This window comes from Theropithecus gelada, chromosome 4, assembly GCF_003255815.1.
Source record: "Theropithecus gelada isolate Dixy chromosome 4, Tgel_1.0, whole genome shotgun sequence".
NCBI classification, from domain to species: domain Eukaryota; kingdom Metazoa; phylum Chordata; class Mammalia; order Primates; family Cercopithecidae; genus Theropithecus; species Theropithecus gelada.
The window spans coordinates 31,109,263-31,117,770 of NC_037671.1; the positions used below are offsets into that span (position 1 = coordinate 31,109,263).

The following is an 8,508-nucleotide window of genomic DNA, read 5'->3' on the forward strand; positions in this document are numbered from 1 at the left end:
TAATCCCTGAATGGTGGCATGAATATATAAAATCTAAATGCTAAGATTTAGGAATCGCTATTCCCAACTGTCCTGTTGACTGCTGAATGTTATCTAGATGTCCATGACTAAAAGAGGCACAGTAATTCCCTTCAGCACAGATGCTGGGACAAATCATCAATGAACTGAAACCAGAAAACCACATATTGACTCAAGCAAATATATGTTGAACCTATGGCATGGACAAAAAGGAATTTTTAAAAATATGGATATAGTTTGCTGATAATTCTTTTTCTTCACATTCTGGACTTAAGGAAGCCCAAGAGTTGGGGAGGGGAGCTGGTTGGTTGAAAGGGAAATAATACAGTTTATATAGTCTCACCTGGGGTCAAGGAAGAACATCAAAAGAAAATCAGGCAGAAAAGCTAACATTTATGAGAAGTTGGGGTTTGAGGTGCAGATTGGCAAGTTTGAAACTAAAACAAGTTTGGTGGGGAGGTAAGGATATCCAGGTGAAACCTGGGATTTGTCAATTCAGGCATGAGAGCTAAAGGTGAGATACAAGGCAGCTCACATTTTTATTCTAGGGCCAGAGGACTGGGAGTAAATGAAAGATTATAGCTAGGAAAAGGAATATAACAAAATTAGGCAGATATGAAAGGCGAAGTTGTAATTAACAAAGGAGATTCTACCGAGTAGGTCCTAGTTATTTTCTCCCCAGTGCATAGGAAGAAGCCAACAGGGAGTATTTTAGTGTTCTTTTCTTTCTTTGATGCTTATATTTTCTATGTGTTGCTCTTTCCCTTTAGGGAGGTACCTGTAACACAGAGAGAGACTAACCCAAGAAAAGCAGCAATCCAACTGTGAGGGGCAGTACACAGGGTTCTTCACTTGGTCCTAGAGCCATGGTTGAGTCTAGAATTGTGTGTAGTGGCTATATAATCGTGTGTACACATTACATGCTAATGTGAAGGTGTCTTAAGCACAGATCACACATTTTCAAAAGGTCACATCAACACTCTTATGATAAAGGTTATAGTCAATTCTATCCTGTCTATGCTGAAACACAGACTAAATGCAGGCCACTCAAATGATAGGACAAACAAGAGGCCAAACACACTTTGTCTCCAGAAGGAATGGGTAGATGTTGGTTCTGCGCCCATATCTTCATTCATTCATTTAACTAATAAATGTTTTGTGTGCATCAACTGGGCATGAGAAGAATGGATAGAGTTTTAATGAAAGGGGAAATGAATAAAAAATGGGCCTGAAGATTACTTCTATGTCTCTAGCTGGCAATACTTCCATCTCAGAAGAAAATCTGCTTCTCACCAGTCTTTGGAAAGGTACATGGCTTTTGAGGTTCTCATTTACTTGGGTCTTTATGAGCTGCAAATGGATGACTAAGCATGCCTTCCCTGCCCTCAAAGATAATTTATCCTTCAAGATTATGTCGTTTTTATGGAGATGGGCTGGACCCTGAATCAATAGGTTTCTGTAGAAATTATTATGAGAATTAGGGCTAAATCCTTAGAGAAGAGATTGCAGGACACAGAAAAAACAGTGTTTCATTAGGCCATTCAAGGGCTGCAAGGATGATGTTTGAAAGTTGAAAAGGGCCGGGCACAGTGGCTCATGCCTATAATCCCAGCATTTTGGGAGGCCGAGGCGGGTGGATCACCTGAGGTCAGGAGTTTCAGACCAGGCCAACATGGTGAAACCCCATCTCTACTAAAAATACAAAAATTAGCTGGAAGAGGGTGGCAAGTGCCTATAATCCTAGCTACTTGGGAGGCTGAGGTGGAAGAATCACTTGAACCTGGAACGTGGTGGTTGCAGTGAGCCGAGATCCTGCCACTGCACTCCATCCAGCCTGGGTGACAGAGCGAGACAAAAAAAAAAAAGTTGAAAAATGCAAATAACTAATAACTTCAGCTTGGCTCAGTAAAGACTGAAGTTTCTAAGAAATAATCTCCTTACCACCAACCTGTCAGTGCCCCTCGTTCTGGCTTTATACCTCCAAGCCTTCTACCTTCTCACCTGCTGTCTTGATCAATCAGTCTTTCTCTTCTACATGGCCAAGCAGGTCACAGTCTCTTCTCCTTGCATAGCTGTTTGTTGTACCTCAGGGAAGTGGCCACAACTAGGACTTCACTTGTTCTCTAGATAGGTTGAGCCTTGAAAATTTGTAGCAGGTTCACTCTGCCTATAATTTTGGGATCTAGGAAGATTCCCATTCAGCATTTTATCTTCAGGGTTAGTCCTAATTTTTATAAAAAATGAAATTGTATAATAAATATACATGTACATATACATATATCCTATATATAAATATACATACACACATATAACACAGGATTAATATCTAAAATATAAAGAATTTCTACCCTCTAATAAGAAAAAGTTAAAATGCCTACCAGAAAATCATACAAAGGATATGAATAAGGAATTCACAAAGGAGGAAATGCAAATGGCCAATAAATGATTTAAAAAGATGTGTAGTTTCATTAGTATTCAAGGATTAAAAATAGAAGCAAGATACTTACACACTTAAAAGCTTGGTATATATTTAAAAGTTTGATAATGGGCAAGGATACAGAATCACAACCATACTGTGCTAGTGGTAATATACATTGGCACAGCCAATTTGGAGGCAGTTTAGTGGTATTAAAATTTTAAATGCACGTATGATGTCATGTTTTAATTCTGTCATTCCCCACTGTCTTTGAGAACTGGGATACTTGACATGGAAGCTGAGTGTGAGTGACAGCCTCTAAAATGTCCCCCAGTAATCCCACTTCCCAGTATTCAAGGCCTTGCATAATCCCCTCCTTTTTTTTTTTTTTTTTCAAGTTCTGACACACAAACTTTTATTTATTTGCTTATTTTTGATTAAATGTTTGCTACAGGCAACCTGGGGATAGCTTTCTTTTTCCCCTCAAACCAGCTATAGAAAGGTTATTGATTGTGCTTAGTTCTCAGAACTTCAGAAACAACATAATAGGTAAACAATTTCTTAAAAGAACTATTCTAGATAATAGTAAATTGGATTCTTTCAACAATAGTACTCTGTTGCAGTGAGAGATGATTTTTCTGAAGAATCCCAGACCTCACAATATTCTATATATTTCCTGGACCCTTACACACACACACCACACAAATATTGTAAAATCTTGATCTCACATATATAAAAAGGCTCTATAAATGACAGGAAAAAGTGAAAAAAAAATAGCAGCATACATCAAAGAAATACAAAATAGGCATGTGTTAAGACTATACCAGAAATTATAGAAAAACAGATTTTTAGTTAAATACCTTTACGTTGTTACAACAGAACAGATGAAACCATAACTTTGATAACTGAGAATTATGACTATATCCTTTGCTTCAATACTTTTGCTCTAAAATGTGACCATAAGTAACACATATGTACATAAATTCTCTCCATGAACAGCTTGATTGCAGAAAACCAGACGTATTTTAGACATATCTTAACTAAATACTGAACTATTTCAGTGCCTTCAGTTACAATGTGTTGCTCACACTGGCACCACGTGGAGACTGATAATCTAAAAGAATAGCATTAAGTGTTATTCAAACTGGTCCATAAACATTCTCAGTGGTTGTTAGGTTCTCAAATTTGAGGAACATAGTCCTAAAGGTTTACAAGTTTGCTTAGCTGTAGTTGAAATTCTAACCTGCATAACATAATGTAACTTAAAATGTTAGTCCCTCCAAAAAAAAAGAAAAAAACAACCCAGGACCTCTTTATAAAAAATCATCAAATTTATTTGATGATTTCTAGTTTCGTTTTTAAACTGTAGCTGCTGGACAATTTTTGTAAGTTAAAATTCATTATTGGGGTATGGAAAACACTAATAAGCTGACAGTGAATTAAATACTAACAATGAATAAAATTACTGGACCATACATTTATAAAAGCCATGTTTAATAGTAAAACATCCCAGTTATACTACTTAACTGAAAGAAATATCCTTTAGCTCCTTACTTCCAATTACAATACATTCTCATTTTGAGATAATTTATCCTCTTTCACCCAATTACTACTATGCCCAACAAAATGTTTCCAAATTTTGTACCTTTCTTTACCACTTATGAAATATGACTTCACTGTTACTCATTAAGAGTTCTTTAAAAGAAATTTGAAATTTAAAGTTTCACTTTGAACCTATTTGATCAGAAAGTATTAAATATCACTACCACATGAGTTAAAACAAAAATGGAATAAAAAAAGTGGTATCTATGTAATCAGAAAATTACTTGATAAGACATTTTAACTATTTTACAGTTCTGCTTCGCACAAGAATAAACTGGTTCCAAGGTACTACCATGTTTAGCATTTTCACTGCGAGCTCTAAACCATAGTATTACTCCTCTCAACAGGCCATCTCTAAGAAATGGCAGTGTTTGAAAGTACAAAAAGTGTTCTATCCAATAGGTGGAATTCTACATAGTCAAGGTAAGAGGATTCTTTATAAAATTACATTTCAAAAAATGTGGCCGGGTGCGGTGGCTCACGACTATAATCCCAGCACTTTGGGAGGCTGAGGGAGGCATCTCACAAGGTCAAGAGATCGAGACCATCCTGGCCAACATGGTGAAACCCTGTCTCTACTAAAAATACAAAAATTAGCTGGGCATGGTGGTCCTGTAGTCACAGCTACTCGAGAGGCTGAGGCAGGAGAATCGCTGGAACCCGGGAGGCAGAGGTTGCAGTGAGCTGAAATCGCACCACTGCACTCCGGCCTGGCAACAGACTGAGACTCTGTCTCAAAAAAAAAAAAAAAAAAAAGTAAAATGTCTTGATAATTACCAGTTGTCTCAAAGGCTAAAATAAGAAAAATGCAGCAAATAGAAGTACTTGTTGATTAATATTATTTTGAGAAAGCCAGAAATGATTCTAAGAAGCAATGATAATAAAAGACATAATTAATACCTTATAGCTCTTTCAAGACAAAGCACATTTTTCACCTCAGACAGGATAGTTCTGACTTTTACATTCTTAACTTCCTTTGTCCAAAACAGGACCCCATTTTTTTTCCCTTTTTTTTTTATTATTATTATACTTTAAGTTCTAGGGTACATGTGCATAACGTGCAGGTTTGTTACATATGTATACTTGTGCCATGTTGGTGTGCTGCACCATCAACTCGTCATTTACATCAGGTATAACTCCCAATGCAATCCCTCCCTCCTCCCTCCTCCCCCTAATAGGCCCCCGTGTGTGATGTTCCCCTTCCTGAGTCCAAGTGATCTCATTGTTCAGTTCCCACCTATGAGTGAGAACATGCGGTGTTTGGTTTTCTGTTCTTGCAATAGTTTGCTGAGAATGATGGTTTCCAGCTGCATCCATGTCCCTACAAAGGACACAAACTCATCCTTTTTTATGGCTGCATAGTATTCCATGGTGTATATGTGCCACATTTTCTTAATCCAGTCTGTCACTGATGGACATTTGGGTTGATTCCAAGTTTTTGCTATTGTGAATAGTGCCACAATGAACACACGTGTGCATGTGTCTTTATAGCAGCATGATTTATAATTGTTTGGGTATATACCCAGTAATGGGATGGCTGGGTCATATGGTACTTCTAGTTCTAGATCCTTGAGGAATCGCCATTCTGTTTTCCATAATGGTTGAACTAGTTTACAGTCCCACCAACAGTGTAAAAGTGTTCCTGTTTCTCCACATCCTCTCCAGCACCTGTTGTTTCCTGACTTTTTAATGATTGCCATTCTAACTATTGTGAGATGGTATCTCATTGTGGTTTTGATTTGCATTTCTCTGATGGCCAGTGATGACGAGCATTTTTTCATGTGTCTGTAGGCTGTATGCATGTCTTCTTTTGAGAAATGTCTGTTAAAATCCTTTGCCCACTTTTTGATGGGTTTTTTTTTTTTTCTTGTAAATCTGTTTGAGTTCTTTGTAGGTTCTGGATATTAGCCCTTTGTCAGATGAGTAGATTGCAAAAATTTTCTCCCATTCTGTAGGTTGCCTGTTCACTCTGATGGCAGTTTCTTTTGCTGTGCAGAAGCTCTTTAGTTTAATTAGATCCCATTTGTCAATTTTTGCTTTTGTCACCATTGCTTTTGGTGTTTTAGACATGAAGTCCTTGCCCATGCCTATGTCCTGAATGGTATTACCTAGGTTTTCTTCTAGGGTTTTTATGGTATTAGGTCTAACATTTAAGTCTCCAATCCATCTTGAATTAATTTTCGTATAAGGAGTAAGGAAAGGATCCAGTTTCAGCTTTCTACTTATGGCTAGCCAATTTTCCCAGCACCATTTATTAAATAGGGAATCCTTTCCCCATTTCTTGTTTTTCTCAGGTTTGTCAAAGATCAGATGGCTGTAGATGTGTGGTATTATTTCTGAGGGCTCTGTTCTGTTCCATTGGTTTATATCTCTGTTTGGTACCAGTACCATGCTGTTTTGGTTACTATATAGCCTTGTAGTATAGTTTGAAGTCAGGTAGCGTGATGCCTCCAGCTCTGTTCTTTTGACTTAGGATTGTCTTGGCAATGCGGGCTCTTTTTTGGTTCCATATGAACTTTAAAGCAGTTTTTTCCAATTCTGTGAAGAAACTCATTGGTAGCTTGATGGGGATGGCATTGAATCTATAAATTACCTTGGGCAGTATGGTCATTTTCACAATATTGATTCTTCCTATCCATGAGAATGGTATGTTCTTCCATTTGTTTGTGTCCTCTTTTATTTCACTGAGAAGTGGTTTGTAGTTCTCCTTGAAGAGGTCCTTTACATCCCTTGTAAGTTGGATTCCTAGGTATTTTATTCTCTTTGAAGCAACTGTGAATGGAAGTTCATTCATGATTTGGCTCTCTGTTTGTCTGTTACTGGTGTATAAGAATGCTTGTGATTTTTGCACATTGATTTTGTATCCTGAGACTTTGCTGAAGTTGCTTATCAGCTTAAGGAGATTTTGGGCTGAGATGATGGGGTTTTCTAAATATACAATCATGTCATCTGCAAAGAGGGACAATTTGACTTCTTCTTTTCCTAACTGAATACCCATGATTTCTTTGTCTTGCCTGATTGCCATAGCCAGAACTTCCAACACTATGTTGAATAGGAGTGGTGAGTGAGGGCATCCCTGTCTTGTGCCAGTTTTCAAAGGGAATGCTTCCAGTTTTTGCCCATTCAGTATGATATTGGCTGTGGGTTTGTCATAAATAGCTCTTATTATTTTGAGATACGTTCCATCAATACCAAATTTTTTGAGAGTTTTTAGCATGAAGGGCTGTTGAATTTTGTCAAAGGCCTTTTCTGCATCTATTGAGATAATCATGTGGTTTTTGTCTTTGGTTCTGTTTATATGCTGCATTACGTTTATTGATTTGCGTATGTTGAACCAGCCTTGCATCCCAGGGATGAAGCCCACTTGATCATGGTGGATAAGGTTTTTGATGTGCTGCTGGATTCGGTTTGCCAGTATTTTATTGAGGATTTTTGCATCGATGTTCATCAGGGATATTGGTCTAAACTTCTCTTTTTTTGTCATGTCTCTTCCAGGCTTTGGTATCAGGATGATGTTGGCCTCATAAAATGAATTAGGGAGGATTCCCTCTTTTTCTATTGATTGGAATAGTTTCAGAAGGAATGGCACCAGCTCCTCCTTGTACCTCTGGTAGAATTCAGCTGTGAATCCATCTGGTCCTGGACTTTTTTTGGTTGATAGGCTATTAATTATTGCCTCAATTTTAGAGCCTGCTATTGGTCTATTGAGAGATTCAGCTTCTTCCTGGTTTAGTCTTGGGAGAGTGTAAGTATCCAGGAAATTATCCATTTCTTCTAGATTTTCTAGTTTTTTTGCATAGAGGTGTTTATAGTATTCTCTGATGGTAGTTTGTATTTCTGTGGGGAACAGGACCCCATTTTAAATAGAGTTCATTTGAATAGAGTTCATAATATAAAGTCATTTTTCCCCATAGGATGTTTTCATTTCAGTACATAAATTGATGTTTTCATTCGGTACATAAATTACTAAGTGGGAAATGACTATGTCAGTTATAAAGAATTTGTACCATAATAAATGCTAAATGCTAATTTACAATAACTGTCAATAGAAACCTATAAACTCCTACACCCAAGCCTAAAAGTTACTACAGTATTGAGGTCAGAATGGACCTGATTCTTCCATTTGGTCAAATTTCATTTACTAAGTAATAATGTCAAGAAATCCAAAGAAGAAACCTTAGTGGGTCCTTCCAAAGCTGCATAATTTTCCAAATGATTTCCCCTGGTTGCAGAGCCTGTTCAGTCCTTTAATCCTTTTTCAGTCGTTTCGTTTTTGCACGTTTTCTTGACGTTTTTGTTTCTTCTTTTGCTCCTTCCCCCTGGCGTCAATCATCTTGGCCAATTTCCAAGACAGTATAACAGTTGCTAGGAACAGTGGAGTATAGGGCCAAAATAACAGTTGTAAGGAAGCCATATGGGTCCTTTGCAGCCCATGCCACAACAAACTCAGCCCAAGCCTTTATATCAAACAT

The 8,508-nt window shown here is 37.5% G+C and overlaps 1 pseudogene; it reads right to left on the reverse strand.

Moving 5' to 3' along the window:
- Positions 1–8,283: 8,283 nt before the first annotated feature.
- Positions 8,284–8,508, reverse strand: LOC112623058 (annotated as a pseudogene).